Source organism: Gallinula chloropus (assembly GCF_964237585.1).
Source record: "Gallinula chloropus genome assembly, chromosome: 2".
NCBI classification, from domain to species: domain Eukaryota; kingdom Metazoa; phylum Chordata; class Aves; order Gruiformes; family Rallidae; genus Gallinula; species Gallinula chloropus.
The window spans coordinates 16,021,796-16,042,687 of NC_140086.1; positions in this window are offsets into that span (position 1 = coordinate 16,021,796).

The following is a 20,892-nucleotide window of genomic DNA, read 5'->3' on the forward strand; positions in this document are numbered from 1 at the left end:
CATTGAAAGAAAGAAAGAAAAAGACCCCCGAAATTGCTTCAATAAGATTAAGAAGTTGACATCTCAGGCTACAAAAGTTCATACACACCACACAGGTCTCTCTTGAAAGGCACAGCATCCACATGCAGTGATGGCATATTCATCAGAACTGTGTGCTGAACACATCTGTGTGCAGCCTTACACCTACGTCTGACTTTCACAGAAAAGAAGCACATTATCCATGTCAACTTCCTCAGCCTCACTGAAAAACAGGCTCCAGCTGTTACCCAGAGTGACCCTAAATCAGAATGACCCTAAATCACAAGTCCTTGGAAATAAGTGCACCAGCTCTGTCTGGAGGACCAGACCTCCTATCTCCCTAAGACAACAGGTCTTTCTGCTTTGACTAGAGGACACTCCCAGCCGAGTCCCCACATTGTAGCAGCTGGGAAGGCTTCCAGGGCTCCAGTGGGAACTGAATATGGCCTTTAAAGAACCGTTTGATGCAATTGGTTTCTCACTGTAAAGGATGCCAGTGATGGAGCTGGGGAGGAGGACTGAGATAGAATATAACAAGATGTGGACTGAACAGTGTTAGAACTTCCCCATAGATGAGGTCTGATTGACCGTGTCATGATCCTATCAGACATTTATTGTTTGGTCCTTTGAAGAATGTCTAAAAAAACTACCAGAGGACTATTACAAAGAAGAATTATGTCTTGGCAACACATCCTGCCCTGCTTTGCTTTGTCCTTACACTGCTAGGATCGGTTTACATAAGAGATGTTCACCTACTTAATTTTAGGGTTTTTTTTTAAAGTTTTTAAACCCCGAGGGAAGAGTTACCAGCTTAAATGTTATTTCATTAACTCAATGGTTATGTTTTTATACTGATTCTTGAAAGTTATTTGAAATGCCCATGGGGGAATACGATAGTGTTGTGTTTACACTAGAGATGCTGTGAACACAATTCCCCTCTAATTTACTTAGTATGACCCCACAGACTTCAAACAGGTTGTAGAGGAAGCAAAGGAGAGCAGACGTTAACCCCGCAGATGTTTGTCTTGCTGGACTCGATTAGTTTATCCGCTGGTGCTCAGCTGGTACGTGGTTTGGATTAGGAGGAGCATTCCCCTGGTAGGGGACAGCTGTGGCAGAGGGATTGCTGTGCATCGGGACGGCGTGAGCCGGAGGCGCTTGTGTTAGGACAGGGACCCACATGGCATTTCAGTATGTGGCCTTGGCTATCCCAACGTTGGTTTAAATATATATGGAATTTGTGTATGATAGTTCATTTAACTAACATGTTTATTTACTGGCTCACTGGCTTTTTGTGTTTGGAAAAGATGACTCATCTGCTACTTGATCCTGCCAATGTTTATTCTGCTGGTGGGCTCACTCTTTATGGGAGTAATGAGAGTAATCCCACTTGTATCTGGCCTATTAACGAGCATACTTTCACAAGATCAGGTCACAGGCTAGCTGTAAATAAAAATATCCACCTCCTCACCCTCAGCACTGGAGGAATTTCAGGGATGTTTATGTCACCATGGCCTGTTATAAGGTTTCAAAGCCACCACATTAGCTCCATCCAGTTTTTCTAGGGATAACATCTAAAAGGGCACAAGCCACAAGCAAGGGATTTTGTTGTCACTTAGCTGAGCACACACCAGCGAAGCTCTTGCAGGATTTTCTGCCTCATGCTCCATGCTGTTCAGGTTCCACATAAACCACCCAGAGGCAGATAAATGTCTCAGACAGACAGTGGCTGGTCAGCAAAGCAGTGAGTAGCCTGAGGTTGAGAGAAATAATGAGAAAGCAGTTAAATGCACAAAAAACCAAGGTTCCTGAGGCCAGGGGAAGGGTGCAGGAGCAAGCATGCTGTGCTGCAGTGTAGCAGTCAGGGCACCTAGCCAAGGAGAATGAAAGGTCTCATCTCCCATCACTGTTGTCCCCACCACAGGCTGTGTAGATAGTCCATGACTCCCTCTGTGCGAGTCAAGTAGAGAGTGCCAGGGAGGCTCTAGGGAAACTGTAATTTAGCCATGTGTACTTTTAAATCATCCAAGTGGCTCCTGGAAACTTTTTTAGCTTGTGTCAGCTCTTGGTCTACACCCCTTGTCCTATCTCTGGCCATCACTGAGAGGAGCCTGGCTCCATTCTCCTGACTCTCACCCTTTACATACTTGTAAACATCCATAAGGTCACCCCTGAGTCTCCTCTTCTCCAGGCTAAAGAGGCACAGCTCCCTCAGCCTTTCCTCATAAGGAAGGTGTTCCACTCTCTTCATCATCTTGGTGACCTTGTGCTGGACTCTTTCAAGAAGTTCTACGTTCACAACCAGACACAGTATCGCAGGTGTGGTCTCACCAGAGCAGAGCAGAGGGCGAGAAGGACCTCTTGTGATTTACTAACCACACCCCTTCTAATACATCCCAGGATGCCATTGGCCTTCTTAGCCATGAGGGCACATTGCTGGCTCATTGTCATGCTGCTGTCCACCAGGACCTCAGATCCCTTTTCCCTACACTGCTCTCCAACAGGCCAGTCCCCAACCTATACTGGTACATGGGGTTGTTCTTCCCCCAGCTGCAAGACCCTACACTTGCCCTTGTTAAATCTCACTAAACTTTTCCCCACCCAACTCTCCAGCCTGTCTAAGTCTTGCTGAATGGCAGCACAACTCTCTGGTGTGTCAGTCAACCCTCCCAGTTTGGTGTCATCAGCAAACTTGCTGACTGTACACTCTATTCCCTCATCTAGGTCATCAGTGAATATATTGAATAGTACAAGTCCCAGTCCCAACCCCTGAGGGACTCCACTGGATACAGACCTCCAACTAGACTCTGTCCCGTTGATCAAAATTCCCTGGTTTCTTCCCCTCAACCGGCTCTCAATCCACCTCACTACTCAACCTTCCAGACCACACTTCCTCAGTTTAGCCATGAGGATGCTGTAGGAGACGGTGTCAAATGCTTTCCTGAGGTCAAGGTAGACCATATCTACTGCCCTACCATCATCTATCTATCTGGTTATATCCTCATAAAAGACTATTAGTTTAGTCAAACATGACTTCCCCATGGTAAAACCATGCTGACTGCTCCTAACAACCCTCTTATCCTTGATCTGCCTAGAGACAGCACCAAGGATAAGTCTTTCCATCACCTTTCCAGGGATGGAAGTGTGGCTGACCGGTCTGTAGCTACCTGGGTCCTCCTTCTTGCCCTTTCTGAAGACCAGAGTAACATTTGCTTTCCTCCAGTCCTCAGGCACCTCTCCTGTTTCCCAGGACTTAGCAAAGATGAGGGGTAGTGGCCTAGCAATGACTTCTACCAGCTCCCTCAGCACCCTCAGGTGCATCCCACTGGGACCCATGGATTTATGGATATCCAGATGGCTTAATTCATCTCTGAGCCAATCCTCATCAACCGAGGCAGACTCATTGTTTATCCTGACTTCCTCTGTGGCTTCAGCCATCTGGGGCTCCTGCAAACGGTCTCCATCAGTGTAGACAGAGGCAAAGGCTGCATTCAATAACTTTGCTTTCTTACTATCCTCAGTCACCAGGGCACCCACCTCATTCATCAGAGTGCCTACATTGCCTCTAGCATTAGTTTTGTCTGCAATGTATTTGAAGAAGCCCTTTTTGTTGTCCTTGACATCTCCATCAAGGTTTAATACCAAAGAGGGTAGGGCTTTCCTAGTTTCTACCCTACCTGCTCCGACAACAGTCTTACATTCCTCCCAAGTGGCCATCCCCTCCTTCCATGATCTGTAGACTCTCTTCTTCCTCTTGAGTTTGCCCAGTAGTCCCCTGTTTATCCACACAGGTCTTCTGCCTCCCTTTCTTGATTTCTTTCCCATTGGGATACTCTGATCTTGAGTTTGGAAGAAATGGTCTTCGAATATGGACCAACTATCTTGGGCCCTTTTTCCTTCCTTTAGTGTGGGTGATCCTGCTCTGGCAGGGGGTTGGACTAGACAATCTTTCAAGGTTTCTTCTAACTCCTAATGTTCACTGTAATTCTGTGATTCCAGTACCCTGTCCCATGGTATTTCCCCAAGTAATTGCTTGAAGAGGCAAAAGTTGGCCCTGCTGAAATCCAGGGTTGCAGTCCTACTTGATATTATCTTTCTACTGCATAAGATCTTGAACTCCATAATCTCATGGTTGCTGCAGCCAAATCTACCCTCAGCCTTCACGGCTTCAACCAGTCCCTCCTTGTTAGTAAGTACAAGATCCAGCAGCACTCCTCTCCTAGGAGGCTCATCCACCATTTGCATTAGGAAGTTCTCATTGGAGGAACCTCCTGGACTGTGAGCAGCTGGCTGTGCCAGCCTTCCAGCAAATACCTGGGTAGTTAAACCCCCATAAGAACTAGGACCCGTGATTGTGAGGCTACCTTTAGAAAGTCTCATCAACTTCCTCCTCTTGATCAGGCAGCCTGTAATAGACACCCACAACTGTATCACCCATGCTAGCCTGTCCTTTAATTCTCACCCACAAACTCTCAACTCATTCCTTGTCCGCCCCTGAGCAGAACTCAATACATTCTATTTGCTCTTTCACACAAAGAGCAACTCCACCTCCTTTCCTTGTTGGCCTGTCCTTCCTAAAAAGGACATAGCCCTCCATGGCCACATTCCAATCATGTGAGTTGTCCCACCAAGTCTCTGTAATTGCGACTAGGTCATAACCCCTGGAGCACATGCAGATTTCCAGCTCCTCCTGTTTATTCCCCATACTGTGTGCATTGGTGTACAGGCATTTCAGGGAGCAAGCTAAGCACACTGTTTTTGCCTTAGGGGGGCATGAGGTCTTATGGTTCTCCTTATTACTGGAACACTGCCACACTGGTGGGAACCCAGGAACAACCCAATCCCCCTTCAAATCCAGCTTAAAGCCCTATGGATAAGGACAGCTAATTTTCTTCCTAGAACCCTACTCCCCCTGACAATAAGCCCTTCCCACATACTCCTGTCAGGCCTGTCCTACAAAACCAACCACGACCGAAGAAGCCAAAGCCCTGCCTGTGGCACCAGTCTTGGAGCCATGTATTTACAGACTGGATCCTTCTATTCTGTCCCATGTCGTCTCCCAGAACTGGAAGGAGGGAAGAGAAAATAACTTCCACCCCAGAGTCTTTCACCAACTGTCCCAAGGCCTTGAAGTCTCTCTTCATTCCCTTCAGGCTACAGGATGCACCTTCCTCCCCATCCTGCCTGGAAGATGCGCAGCAGGTAATGGTCTGATGGCTGCACCAGCCTGGGGAGTTTCTCAGTAAGTGTGGTGCTTACCAGGAGCTGCACAAGTCTTTGTCTTAAATGCCATCTGCATGAGTATCAGCGAGCTCTTGGAACCCCTCAGGATTGCTTTGGACTTTGGATTTTAGATTATACAGATCTTAAGCACCTGAGGACCAAACCAGATATTTAGCACTATTGGCACTAATATTGAGCATAGAAATAAATGCAACATCATAGGGTTTGTTAGTAAAAAGGCTGATGAAGATTTAGCAAATACCAATGTTGTGCACTTTGGTACTTTATAAACTTGAACTCGGCATCATGCTAAGACCTTGAAAAACTGTCTTTTATTCCCAGCAGGGTCAGAGTTGGGATGGGTTTTGATGTCTAAAAAGACATCTAAGTCCATCCTGAGGACACTCCCAGGATCCTCCAGCTCAGGCACTGGGCAACCTCTGGTGTCCACTCAGACCATTTGTGAGCCATGGTATGGCCTGGTCAATGTCCCCAGGGAGGGCCAGCAAAGTCCAACGGACTGGCTGTGCTCCTCACAGCCAGAACATCGATAGTCTGAGCACCACTGAGGACAGAAGAAGACACAGAGGCCCAAAACAAGCAAAAATAGGGAACATCATTCCCAAGTGTGCCGAGTGTGGCAGAGTAATGCTGCTCCTATTTCTGTCTCTGACTGAGTTGTCTGGACAGGCCAACCTGCTTCCTTCCAGTTGCAGGTTTGGAAACAGGTTCTCAGCATGAGGAGAGGGTGCTGGTGTCCATCATCCGTGCCCCCCCCCCAGCCTGCTTGGTCAGTCCCAGTGCTCCCCTCACCTGACCTGCCACCCTCCAGCCTTTTAATCCCAGGCACTCTGCTTGCCTCAGACAAGCCAGCTTTGACTGTGCGCCCCTTGTGCACACACAGTTCCGTGTTTTCCTTGCTTTCCTTACACCGGGATACTACAGCACACAATATAATGGGATAATGTGCTAAAATGAGATGCCAGGGCTGTCTCTTCAGAGGGCTAGGCTGCCAAACATTACACCCACTGGATGTTAAATGAAGGCGATGACTAAGTGTTCACACAACGGCTTGCTTTCACTGAAGAGTTTGGCAGACTGACGTAAATTGAAAGTCTGCTGCAGGCAGATTTCCTCCTACTATTTTTGATTCCATGCAAATAAGAATTGCAGGACGCCAGGCAATTTCTACCTGTGACTGACATATTTAGCGTTGATAGTCCCACACTGTTTTTGTATCTAAAAGCACAGATTTAATAATACATGTGGGGCAGCTGCAGATCGCAATACCTCATCCCAGACCCATCTCCAGTTCCCCTCCCTTCCCTACTCCCAGCAGGCTGCATGCAGCCCTGCGGCACAGCTTGCTTTGACACACGCATGTCTATAAAGTGTTGCAGTCTGCTGCTGAGCTGCCAAAGAAAACACAACGGTGCAATATTTTCTGCTAACAAGCCTTCGTCCTGTGTGCTTCACTCCCTGGTTGTTAGATAAAAGCTTCCTGTTAAAGGATTAAGGGACAGCTTTGTCAAAGAAGCATTCCCTGTCTTCCAACTGATCCATGCTCTCTCAAGAGCGTTTAAGCCAGTCTAAAGGAGTCTGGGAGGGAGGCTCAGCTGGGCTGCTAGGAGAGGAGCAGGGGCATCAGCTTTCGGGGTGATGAGGATGCAGTAGGAAGCAGCTGCACACGGGCGGCATAAAGCCCCATGAGAATGGAAACCAGGACATGTGTCTGCAGAGTCTGAAGCACCAGGTGCACTCGTGGTTTCATCCCCTCAGCTCCGGGTTGCACGTGGGTACCACAGAAAGTACTGAGAAAGGACTGCAGTAACACCTGGGAACGAAGGGACACCTGTGAGGAGTGCTGCTGCCTCCTGAAGCCAGGAGGCCATGCCTGCGGACAGTGCTGGCTGTGTCTGCCTTTGGTAAAGCTCACTTTTGGGTAAGTAGCCTGAGAGCCTTTTTCTATGTGTCCCTGCCAGCCCCAAAATCTTCCTCTGTGTATTTTAGTACAGCCACCATGAAAAGTTCCCTCACAACATAAAACTAAAATTGACACCAGAGGATAATGTTTCAAATCCCATCACTACCTCATACAGACCAGGACCTTGTGCCGCAACAACTATGTGTTGGGAGGCACGTGTCCTCCCCTTGCAGGGATTTGGCTGTAGATGTCTGTCTTTCCCCATCCTGTTTTAAACAAGGCTCAGGCTGTGCCTTCCAACCTATGGGCATTTGCAATAGGGAATGTGCAACTTGGCCAGGGGCACGGTGTGGACTACAGCCCAACAGCCCAGGGCTCGTCCTCTGGAGGCAACTGGCAATCCATCCTTCTCGCACACAGTTTCCACTGGGATGGAGGACATAATTCATAGTATTTTTTTGTGGGTTTTTTTTCTTTCCAAAGAGTTTAAATTATGTGAGACTTTTCTGCAGTGGTCTTTTGGTATGGTGTGGTCTGTGGCTTGAGAAGGAGAAGGGAAGCTTTGTGGACTTCTGGGATGATGGTAACTAATGGATGGTGGACAGATCCAACCTTGGGAGAATTTTGCCCATACTGCCTGTGGAAAACAGCTTCTGAATGAAAATGATCCTTAGTTATCTAGTAGTGCACACACATCTGTGTGAAGCTATCTGTAAAGGAACTCATGGCCCAGGATCCCAAGCAGAAGGTGCCATCCTGGGAACCTAACCTCTTACTCCATACTTCATGTGGGTTCTTGAGATGTCTCACTCCTGCAGGAGTGAATAAGCAGCTGCCGAACAAGGCTGAAGGTGTCACTCTCCATTGACGTGCTCCAGAAACAGCCACAGTGTCAACCTCATGGCTAGTGTGATGTTCAGTGATGCTGTATCCACACTGACACTCTCACAAGACTACTGTTGCCTGTGAGTTTTTCAGCTTCACTGGGAGAGAACAAATAGAACAATAGTGAGAAATATCATGAGTCAGCAGGTGAAAGAGAAAAATACCAAGTGAGACAGAGGAGATTGCTTGCCCTCTCCCAGAGGCAGAACAGCTGACCCATGGACACCTTGGAAGACCAAACTCCACCATCTTCTTCCTCTATCCCAGTTTTTATTCCAGAGCAAGAGATTCGTTATAAGGTATAGTATGGAATATCCCTTTGGTCAGTTTGGGTCTGCTGTGGCTCCCACAGCTGCACTGGAAAGCTGAGTCTGCCTCATCCGAACCCAGCAGGCTCCAAGCACTGGAAATCAGCAAAATGATGCAGGATTTCTATGATCTACACTCATTGTGAAAAAGACACCTCCAAACCGAGTATGGTCAAACCACCTATGCTGGGAGCTAGCTAGATCGTCCTTTTAATAGTTTTGTACTTCATAGGATAGTTCTTTCTTATCTGTTTAAGCTGTTCAACCTAAAACAGTGATGCAGGGCTACAATACTGGGGCCAAAGACACTGTGTTTGTGTTTACAGTCGAGCTTCTATTTACATTCTTCCCTTCAGCAGCTGACATCAAAGCGGGAAAGCGAAGTGGGTGGCCTGTCCCAAGGCTAGTACTAATTGTTGCAATTAGGAAGCTTCAGAAAAATACACCCAGCCTTCAAACGGAGCATCCAGTATATTGTAACTGAGTTACTAAGGAATTATGAATGCTAATTTAACTTAAGATTCTTGAACTGTCTTTTCTCACAACCATCAGTTTGTTCAGGACTTTATGGATTTCCAAGAGCTCATGAATAAAAGAAATCTACACCAGATCCATCACGTTCATTATTTCTTCTGATCCACCAATTTTAAATTTCTTCAGGAAAACAGAACATCATTTGAGCGCACTGCATGCCCCACACCAGTGAGAAAACACAGCTGCATCCTGCCACCGACCCTCTGCCTGGTTGTGCAGATTGCCTCCTTTATTGGCATTCAAAGCATTGCCAGGAATCAGCCCACCTTGCCTCTGCTGTGCCCACTAGTTCATAAACTTCATTGTTTAGTATCTCTTCTAGTGCCTACTGCTTATTTTCCATGCTCCTTGCATCCACGTATAGACATTTCAGTACATTAATATTCCTCATCTCTTGCTGAGCTACTCCAGCTTCAGTCTTATTTGCAGGCTGGCAGTACATGTCAGATTATTTGAGTTAGGTGAGGATTTCTTCTCTTTCCTTCACAGTGCGTTTTAAAGATATTCAAGAAGTTTGCCTGGTTTTGAAACTCAGAGTTTGGTACCCTGTTTTGGCAGAGTAACATTAACCACAAATTGCTTAAATCTAAAAATAATACATGATAATTTTCTTCTCTCTCAGAAGCTGGCACGCTGCATTCTCTAAAGGGAGATGAACCAATATGTGAAAACATTTCAGGAACAGTTGCTTTTCTATAACAAGTCAATATGAAATCAAGATAGAATTTTTACTTTATCTTTCCATAAAGGTATATTGAGCTATGTTTCAAACATCATCCACAGTCAACCCTCTAGAGGTCCAAGAAAGAAGGACTTCATCTTTCTAGAACTTTCCTATCATAGGCAGACAACAGGTCTGAATATTCATCACCTGGACAGTAAGCACAGATTGCCACTCTTGTTGAATTTCTTTCTGAAATCAGGAAATCGTGACCATCTCTCATTTTGCTTTCTAATTCTTGAGAAACTTCTGGGCATAGCAACACTTAGCGATTCCCTACAAAGAGTCCTACATGTTAATTAAATCCCCTGAGATGCATCTCTCCCAGTCTGAGACGAGAGCCAGACATTTGCCAAATTACATCATTTCACCATGTACCATTTCTCTAAGGTTCACCCTTGCAGCCACGCGACAAAAATTGTGGTCATGCCCTGATCATTTCTCCTCAAGACTACTAGAGCCTCCTCTTCATTTTCATCTTTTTCCTTTGCAACCTATTTCAAATACCTCAGTAAATCATCTGCCTCAACAGCGGCACCTCTGAATTCTTCCATCATTTTCCTTTGGCCTCCTGCATTAAATTTCTGCTACTTGTGCTTCCCTTCAAGGCTCCCCAGAACACTGCTCTGACCCGTAGCATCAACTGCAATATTTCCTGCTCCCATTTCCACCAAGGCCATACATCACACCTTGGTGATGCCTTTATCGTCTCCTCCATGCTCCTTACCACCCTCAACAACTGCATGGTTTTTATATGCCATTTAGGAAGGAATGCACCTCTGTTTTCATACATCCTGTCTCAAAGCACACTTTCCACTGTTGATCAGTGCTCCTGTAGCCCTCCCTGCTCCAACAGGACACTGCCATTCAGACAGGGCCAAGCAGGATATCCCATTCTGGCCACCAGTGAGCTCCAGGCTTGTATTTACAATTCATCAGTTAAAAGCCCCCAGAGACAGCAGCATTCTTTTTGCCTTGCGCAGTGCAAACCAACTTCTAGACATCAATAATTCAATAATTAGTAAAACTAAGAGGCCTACAACTAAGTCTTATTGTCCTTCTTACTTTACAGGTGGAGCGGTGTTACAGTTTGCAAATCAGAGACCCTTCCCAGGTATAAAAACATCAGTGATGATCAGGGTTTGATGACAACTCCTTCGTAGCTGGCTGGCTGAGGCTAAGCCCAGGACACTTTTGTTTTCCTGCCACAAATTGCTTTCTCATACTTGATACTGTCTGTCCTCTTCTGTATTTAGGTAAGTCCTAGAAGACAAGTGGCACTGCAGACCCACCCTTCCAAGGAGAGGTGGAGGATCTCACCTGGCTATTGGAGTCCAGTCAGGGAAGAAGCTTCAAAGATCTAGTGGCTTAGCCAAGAATGCTTGCTGCCATCCAAAAAGGATGGATTTTCCATCCATACAAAATGTGAGCAGGGGGAGTTTAGGTCTGGGATTTTATGTGTACAGCTGGTGGTTACACAGGTGTGTTTGCAGTTAGAAGTTACAGGACTTTCTTTCTTATGTGCCATTGGAAAGTGTTTGGAGAGAGTGTAAGGAAGAGGGAGTGCTGTGTATTTTCTCTGTTGGAATATCTGGCAATTTTGCAAAGATCTGGTGAGAAGGTACTGCAGCCACGTCTCAGGCTGGAGCCCATAACTGCTAACTCACTGTCACTGCAGAAGCAGTGTTAGAAGACCAGGTGCAATGCTACTGAGTGTTCCAAAGACTGAGGCAAAGCCCCCACCGCTGTTTGAGCTGTGGCATCGGTTTAATGGCCAGCAGATCTGAACCCCTGGCCAGGAAAGCTGTTCACTATAGTTGCAGACAAAGTCTGATGGTGAAAATGCCCAGTGCTTCACCTTGTTTCAGTGGGTCTCCTTGCACAAAGCCGTGGCTCTCTTTATCCTCTGTTGCTGTAGGAAAGGGAGTACTTCCTTGGTTCTCATCGTGTCATATTTTTTACTCTTCCCTTTTCTGGATGCAGCTATTTCATTTGCACTCAGGAGCTTTATCTGCCAGCAAATATAAATTATGCTCATCCTTTCTGTCGTCTTTCGGTTTTCATGAAACATGTTAGCTTTCTCTCTCTGCAGTGAGGCTCCTACGTATGCAAAAAAAGACTTGCATATGAGAGAACCTTCCAGGCATGAAGTCAGCTCCTTTCAGGCCTGACTCATGCTGCTGCGTCCCTCTGCCTCAAGCTGAGCCTGATGTGCTACCAAAGGTCGAAGAGCAGAACGTGCGTCTTTCAGGAGATTCTTTAATCACCAACGGGACGGGTGTTGCATCTCCTTGTGCTGTCTCTTGCCTGTTACTTTGAAAATGCCTACTAGCCCCAGCTCCCGAGAGTGAGAGGTGCCAAAAGGGTCAGTGTGGGAGCTTTGCCAATGCTTCATGCTATCTAGGGATGCCAGCGGCTCAGTTACAGCAAAGCTCAGCAAGCCTGTGATTTCCTGTGCAGAAAACCTAGGCTTCATTGCAAGAATATTACGGGGTGAGATGGGATTTGAGCACAAGATTTGTAACAAGGATTACTGTCACCTTAGTTGTTGGGACATGGCACTCAAAGAGGCAAAACAGCTCTTGGAGTACTCAGGATCCAAGTGCCCAACACTTTAACAGCCTTTACAACAAAGTAAATGCACATGCAAATGGCCAGAATGGCCCGCTTCATTACTTGCTGTGTTGGGTACTGATGCAACACAACATCGCAGGTATCACATTGGTCCTGTTATAGCTCTTCCAGTGAGAAGAAGGTTAATGAAGCAACTTTCTGTCATGGGTCTAAGAGGCAGAAACTTCTCTGTGGCTATTAAAAAAGATCCTTGCTTAAAAGATTCATGCTTATAGAATAAAATGAAGATCAGAATGTGCTCTCTAGTCAAGGAACTCTTTCTGTCACAGCTATCCTTCATACAGAATATGTTTGCTCACATAGCTGTGCCCTGCTGGAAATTCTGAAGAAATTTATGGGCCTTAAAAGTCAGTGTCCTTAGACATTGTTAGATGCTGGAGAGAGGCAAAATCCAGTATAGAAGACTCTTTCAATTAAATACTTAAAATGTTCTGGTAACAAACTCCCCCACATTAAACTAGAATGCAACTAACTGTGGCATTTCTGATGCTTTCAGATGCTTTGATGCTACAGAAGCAGAGATGAACTCTAAAATGAAAAAGATCTATCCTATAAAGGTCACCGTGTGCACTCTCTGTCTCTCTGAAACAATTTTAATAGCAATTACTTGGAAATTAAGTTCTACTGCATTTGCCACCAGCTTCAGTGGAACCAGGCTTTCACCCACTTCGTATCAGCTTCAGCGTTTCTTCTCTCTTCTTGTTTCTGTTATGATCGAGTCCCAAGAGTAGCTGCAATCTGTCACCTGGTGCTAGACTCTGAATGTGGAGGGGGGTCGGGGAGAAAAAAAGAGAAACAATCCCCCCCCAAAAAAACCCCTGCCTGACAAGTCCTGCAGCCTTAAACCTCTGGTGCAGTACAAGGTTTACAAGATGATTTAAAATCTGCATGTGTAGGAAACAAGGCAGAAGGGCTGACTCTACACAGCAAAATGGGTTTGGGACAGACAGAGATTGATGGTTTTGTGACAATGACAGTAAAGTTAATAGCTGATGCAGGCAGACAACAGACTCCATTTTAAATTTAAAATGGAAGTGTGCGTTGCTGACAGCATCATACTGACCATTCATTGCTAGACCTAATTTCTCACTGGTAATGACTAGGAGAAGCTGAACAGATAATGATGTGCACTGCAGAACATTTGGGAAATGGGATTAACTGCTTTGCATTTTTTTTCTTGTTTTAAAAACAACTCTTTAATGATCAGTAGAGGTGGCTATCCTTGAAGAGTCCTGAAGGGTAAAGATTAGTCACTCCTCTGGGAACATCTCTGTCGCCTCTATTTCCTTTCCTCTTAGGAGACAGAAGGGGTGTAAATTGTGCTTGCTACAGACTGGGAAGGCTGTGACACTGTTAAAATATAAGGCCTTGACAAAAACCCTGGAGATGATGTATCACCAGTCTCCTGGGCAGTTGCACTCCACGTTCACATTTGCACACTGCGGATAATCCTGCCTTTCAGCAGCCCAAACCCAAACTTCAAATGCAAACTGTCTTGGAGCTGGAAATGGAAGCCTGCACGCACTAAAAGGAGACAGGTTTTTTTCCCATATTTGATTAAAAAGCTGACTAACAAAAATACGTGAAACAAAGGGAAAGCAAGCCCTTCAGTCCTGGGGGAAGCAGCTCTTTGCTCTCCGTTTCTGTCGTTCACCTCTCCTCTATCTCTCCAGGGACAGAGATACCCTGACATTGATACAGGTTTGTACAAATCCGCCCATACAGAGATCTTAATTGGCATACCAGTGTAGGGTTTATCAGCAGAGACTTTCTTTTATGATGTGTCAGTGAAAGGCCTTTTAAAAGCTACACAGACCATAATAGAAGAGGCTCCTGAAATTTTACACTTGCGGCACATCGACAAGCTTCAACCCGAACACAGCCAGCACACACGTGTGCTGCCAGCTTGGGCTCTGTCCTCGTAACGTGTCCTCTGCTAGATGCCATGTCAACATGTAGGCAACCAGTCGCAGTCCACGCCACGATCTGCTCGGCAGCTGTATTTCAGACCATTGGCAGGCTGAAACTTCCACCTGTTTACCTTACTCCCACCTGTGACGTGAGTTTGTACAACTGGAGGATTTTACCACTTGCTCCTTTGTTCAGTGGGAAAAGCAGCTGAATTGTTTGGGTCAGGTTGAAAAGCTCAAATCTGAAAGTTGCATACTCTGCATTAATTAATTCCAACTCCACTCTGGCTTTGTAAAGCTAATTTAAATTACAGTGGTCTCTGCAACTGCACAGGGCTGTAAAATAAGTAAAACTAATCATATTGGGCTTAACTACTGTGAATCTGCCAATTGCTTTCAAAAGCATACAGTGGAGCTCAGTTTTTATAAAATCTAAGCTACCAAAAGATTATGATGAGAAATTGGGACTGTGGCAGTAGTAATTAAACACGTGTTAACACCCGTTTTCTTCTCTGTGAGGAAAGTGCAGTGCCTACGTTCTATTTGCATCCCTTACTTCTGTCCCCTGTAATTGCTGGAGGGCATCTTAGATCTCGTTGCTCAGACTATTCAAGACCTTTAAAAAAAGTTCTCTTTTCCTAGAAAGTAATTAAAACCTCCCACACTGAACAAAAATATATGTAACATATGCAAATGCTATAAAAGTAGCATGTGGTTTACATAACAATTTATAATGCTACTTGGTATCTGAGGCAAAACATGATCCCACATTTCAGGCAGCTAGATCAGTGCTCTGTGTCTGCGCTGGAAGAAACCTGCTCCTCAGTGCAGGCTGGGACGCAGCTCACAGGGCACGGCAGGCAAGCACCACCGCTGGGTTTTGTATCAACTGGGCAAGGGTGATAAATAGCATCGTGTTTCCCATTAGTAAACAGCTTCCCAAGTTCTACTGAGTCAACAGGCAGCGCTCAGGTATGAGCTGCTACTTCAGCTGTGCGGCAAGATCAGAGAGCAGCTCTTCACTAGGAAATGAGCCAGCAGAAAGGGGCAGGCCAGGGGTGGGGAGGGAGAAGCGAGGTACTGCTTCGTTTCCTTTTCTGCTCCCATTCCTCTAACAGAAATTCCATGGTTAACCTGCAGAGGAATTTCAGCAAATCGTGTCAGAGAAGCCGTGAATGCCTGTTTAATACCCATGGGTGGCATCTAGTCCAGGGGCTCTCAGGAGCTCATCATCTGACCAAGAGCCATCTGATAAACAGATACTTTACAACTGAAAAATCTAAAAGTGGAGAAACCAGTAACATCAGTCTAGTCCACCTCTTGTTCTACCAATGCAAGACCAGACTTTTTTGCCCTTTCCTGATGTGTTTGTCTAGTCTTTTTGTGCTGCATTTTGAAATTTCTGAGTAGCCCAAGACACATCATCTAAACCCCTAGGGAATTTCAAGTCTTACACTTCAATACTCCTAGGTATTTCAAGTCTTACCATTAAGAGGCTTTCAATTACCCACCCCTCCTCATTGGTGTCCCAGCTTACCTTTTTTCACTGGTCAGTGCTACAGCCCCTTCAAACCACCCTGATTACCTCCTCTTTGCATCTTCCCAACAATTTCTACATTTGAGCCTCATCTTTGCTCTCACAAATTATTCTGATGATTATTCATACGGTAGCACATCAGTATTCTTCTCTTTCACTGCATTAGTAATATGCTGACCCTAAAACTAATGCTGTATTTCATGCAGAATTACTGTACCAGAATTACTGGTCTCAGAGCAATAGCTCTTACGCTTATGCTCCCTACTATGCAATATTTGGTTGTGCACCCTGAAACAGCAGTGGCTTTTTTCCCTCTCATTGCATCTCCATTATCAATTATCCCCTTAACGCAGGTTTAAAATGTTTTCCCAAATCCCCTCTCCTTGCCTCTACTCTACAGCCAGTTCATGCTCACCTAAGCTTTCATTGTTGCTGTTATATTTCTTTATATTTTTCCCTTATTATTTGGAAGTCTTCCCGCTTCAACAACATATTTCAGTAATGGGCTGTCTTCACGACCCTCTTCTCCCCTCTCCAGAACTGTAAATACCGCTAAAATATCTATGTGGCTATAAAAACAACTGCATTGCTCTCCGTTGCTACTTTGAGAACTTTAAAATCATGTGTCATTTCTCCTATTTAAGTGAATCTGAATTTATTTTTCAAGCAAGATTTGGTGAGAAAGCACACGCAGACCTAGGAATGGGTTTCATCACAGATACATATGTCTTTCATTTCTTTCAGCCACTCATTTTCAAGACTATTCCAGAAGGTTACTCCACAGCTTCGTAGCAGGGGCAGTCAGCAGAGAAGGGAAAGCAAGAGCATAAGGGGCCAAAGAGGGCTTAGCACATCAGAAAACCCCCAGAGTTTACATACTCTCAGCAGTGGTATCACCCCTTGGTGGAGCACGTGCAGAAGCAGACCTCTGAAGTGATTAGGTACCTTGCAAGCTGAGCATCACACACAGGATGAGCCCAGACGCTCCCACAGTTAAGTGCACACAAGAAAATGTGTCTGCTCCTCGTCTCAAATACACCTGTGGCCTCTGCCAGACCCAGTCCAGTGAGGAGTGCTGTAAACCATGTATCCTGCTTCTGACTACACTCACATCCACCCACACACTGCTCCGGGCTTCGAGTGGTGGTATTTGCTGTGTAGTGCTGTAACATGTCAGGATGCATCCTTCATGCAATGTAAGAAATTTCCTTAAAATTTACACAGAAGTGAGATTTAACAAGACAAGAGTTTCACTATATTGCCTGTATTTACCTCTTACATTCTAGTTATCCATTAAATAAAACTTGGCATCGCTACATATTTTGTGTCACTTTCATTAATGTCCTGCAACACATCTCAGCCAGCTTGTTATTTTTATGTATAAAAGTAAGCTTCCAGTTCAGCAAAAATCCTTGTTTTAAAGCTCTGATGCTCTACCATATCAGTCTTCATTACTATTAAATAAGGAGGGTGAGCAAACTACTCACTCTCTCCTCCAAATATTCCTTCTGCACTGATGTAAATTCCTTTCTAATTCCCCACTCCCTCTGTTAGCACGAAGTAATTAAACTAACGCATCTTCTGTAAACCTCAGTTGACTCACAGTGTCCTTGGGTGTCATTGCATCTTTTTTTTTCTTGATGTTTTTTCTTAACTTCAGATCTTCAAATCTACATCTGGAGCTTACTGTTTTCCACAGCAGTTGTCAGTCATCCTTCAGCTACAGTCTTTTTGGCTTGTGCAGCCACCTTGCACACAGATGAAATCTTGTCTCCTACGAGACCAGAATCCTTGTCCTATTCCATCTATATCCATTCTTTAGAGTGATTAATTTAAGTAGGACTTGTGCACAAGCTTCAATTTCTCCATCAGTACGAAATACTATAATCAGAGCATACATCACAACAAAAACAGTTGTGGTTTATTACAGCACTCTGGATGTGGCCTTCCTGACTCTATGGAAGACAAGAGGAAAAGTGAATTCCTTGCACCTTTCCTGAACATGGTATTATCATGGTCCAGCCAGCATCTAAGCACCATACAGCTGCTCGCTCACTCAACGCCACTGCAGGATGGGGAAGAGAACTGAAATAGTAAATAAAATAAAACTCATTGGACGAGAGAAAGACAATTAGTAGGTAAAGCAATATCCCAGCACACAAGCAAAGCAAGACAAGGAATTCATTCCCCACTTCCCATGGGCAGGCAGGTGTTCAGCCATGTCCAGGACAGCAGGGCTCTATCAACGGTGACTTGGGAAGACAAACACCACCACTTCGAATGTCTTCCCTTTCCACCTTCCCCCAGCTTTATCTGTGGAGCATGACATCATACGGCATAAAATATCCTTTTGGTCAGCTGGGGTCAGCTATGTCCTCTCCCAACTCCTTGTGCACCCCCAGCCTCTTCAGGGTGGGGCGAGGAGCAGAAGAGGCCTTGGCTCTGTTCAAGCCCTGCTCAGCAGGAACAAAAACATCTCTGTGTTATCAGCCCTGTTTCCAGCACAAATCCAAACCACAGCCCCGTACTAGCTACTGTGGGGAACATTATCCCAGCCAAAACCAGCACAGACGTAAATCTGTTCCACACTCTTTGTCTTTTTAAGTCAGAAAAACATGGGGCCTTTGCACAGTGTCCAGCAGTCATCTTCTGTGTTGAGATACTGAGCCAAACATTCAAGATCTGTTCTATTGTAAACAAAGGTCCTGGCTTAATGGTTTGAGAGTATGTGTTAACCTGGGGTGCTCCCACAAACATGCACGGAAGTATTCAGCATCCTAGCTCCACTGCCCCAAGTCCTCTTTGGGTAAAATCGAGCCCTAAGAACCCTAAATCCCACCCTCCAAAGTATTTTTATATTCCAAAACCAGACCAATCCTAGGTCTGCTAGCTGCTCCTGGGACTGTCTGTATGTTTATCCAGCTTCTGCCTGGTCAGAAAGACAGAGTCATTGATACATAAACAAAACATTGAAACATCTGTGTTGGTAGTGCTTTGCTGGCATTTGTAAATACTTCATTTGGTGCCATTACATTAACCAGCCGTTAAAGTTCAGTTAGCATTAACTAAAATATTGAATTTCAGCACATGTTGGTGCCCAGCAATTCCTCTGAAAGTCTTTCACAGCTGAGGAATCGCCACTTTTCTTAAACCTGTCATCTTCTTGGCCAAATCTTATACTTATTCATGGATGTGGTAGCACATGAATTATGTGCACTACCCTACTTTCATCTGTGTAAGTCAAAGTGTATGGTTTGGGTCCAACACCTTGCAAAGTTCCTGTTTTGACAGTATTTACTGCGATAATTTACAATTCTGTCAATTCCCGCACTTCGCAATTTAGCTGCTGCGCTATCTATTCTGGTAGGGGTTTAAAGTGTTTTCTCGTCTCTCCCAGATGAAAAATTGTAGTATAAACCTTGGCTACTGCTAGCAGCTGCACAGAGTAAGCTGAATATTGCATTGGCTAGACAACACCTCGGAATATTTTCACTCTTGTTCACATTTTAGGTTCCTTCTGCGCATTTATATGCAATAAAAATCAACAAACTTTAAAGACATTTACCAAGAATACATAGATATCATACAAGCAGTAAAATGTAAACTAATCTCAATCTTCCATAATAGTTCCAAAAATAGAACAAAACACTAAGTACTGTGAACTTCTCACAGTTAAGATCTTGGTGCCATTTTAAAAACCACTTTGAATACTTCTTCTAGGCTGGATGCATGCTAATACCTATGCGCCTGAGAAAGCTGCCACTACACCCTGCATATACAAAAATGCGCCTGCATCTTAAACCACCAAGAAAATAAAATCTCTACCTCAAGTCTTCATTCCCTTTTCCAAGGCTTTCTTCAAAATGTTGATTGGTTTTGTCTTCACTTATCATACAGCTGCAGAAACCAACCATTACCCCTGACCAACAAGTCTGCTGTAGTGCTCGATCCTAATGAGAAAGGAGCGAGCTACAGCTATTGTTCCCTTTGTAATGTGGGGAAAAGGAAAGCCACCTTATCCACAAGGTGTTTATACCTACTCACATCTAGGCATTGTCATAGTTACACATCACTTTCAACACTAGGTAAACTCATCAAAATGAACATTTTCTAGCTGTTTATTTGCAGTTATAAAACTAGGCATCCATTCATCTGTGGGACTTAAAGCCTTCAAAGAGTGAAATAAAAGCTAACAATGCTGTGCCTAAGTTCAGGGGAAAAGTCACAGATCGTTAACCAGGTGTGACCAAATCTATTACAAGCCACTGATTTTCACCCCTAGAAGTAGAAAAATGGGTTGGAATTATTAAAAACCAAAATAATACAAGACTGACAGAACAACAATTCAATATAAAACATGCATCTCAGAGCAATGAAAATTCAATATCAAGACCCCATATTGTAAAACAAATAACTTTTAGAAGGATACCATTTAACTGGACTCTGCAGAGGGTTGTGAGCAAATCTTTCACACGAAACTTCTAAGGAGTCTGATGGGGCATGGAATGAGAATTAAAAGTAATCATCAGGGTGGACAGTTATCAGCTCGACATATTAACAGTAGTGCACCCTATGGATTTGTACTGAAACTGTATTATTTTACATATTCTTTAATCTGGAAAGAGACACATAATCCAGTTGCAGCATCTATGGATAATAAACATTATTAAGAATATATTCAGGGCTGTTGAAATTTATGAGAATACCAGAGGCAGAATTAAGAATGATGAAGGTCAACAATTAATTCAAAATAATGAACTGCTCATACACTCCGAAGTTTTCTAGGACTGGCAGTCATAGGAAAAGATTAATGAAGTGGGTATTCAATGCATTCTGGTAAACAAACCCAAAGTATTCCACCCATGCATAATGCTACAGGAATACTACAGTACAACAGCTGGGACAGTATGCAAGAAATTATAACATGTAGCTACAGCAGAAATCAATGCTGAGGACATATGTATGCAGTCTTCACTTAAAAAGACTTAATGATATCCATATGGATATAGGGGTAATTTTATCTAGCTTCTGAATTTTGCTGATTCTCCAAAATAACATATATCCAGCATTAGGATATGAAAAAAGATGAACTTAGATGGCATAGCAGCCTGTAGGATGTCTTCCCACAATGGGGAAACGCTGCATTGCATATCCAACCACTTACTTTTGTCTTGTAGCTTACTAGAGTGACTGTTCCT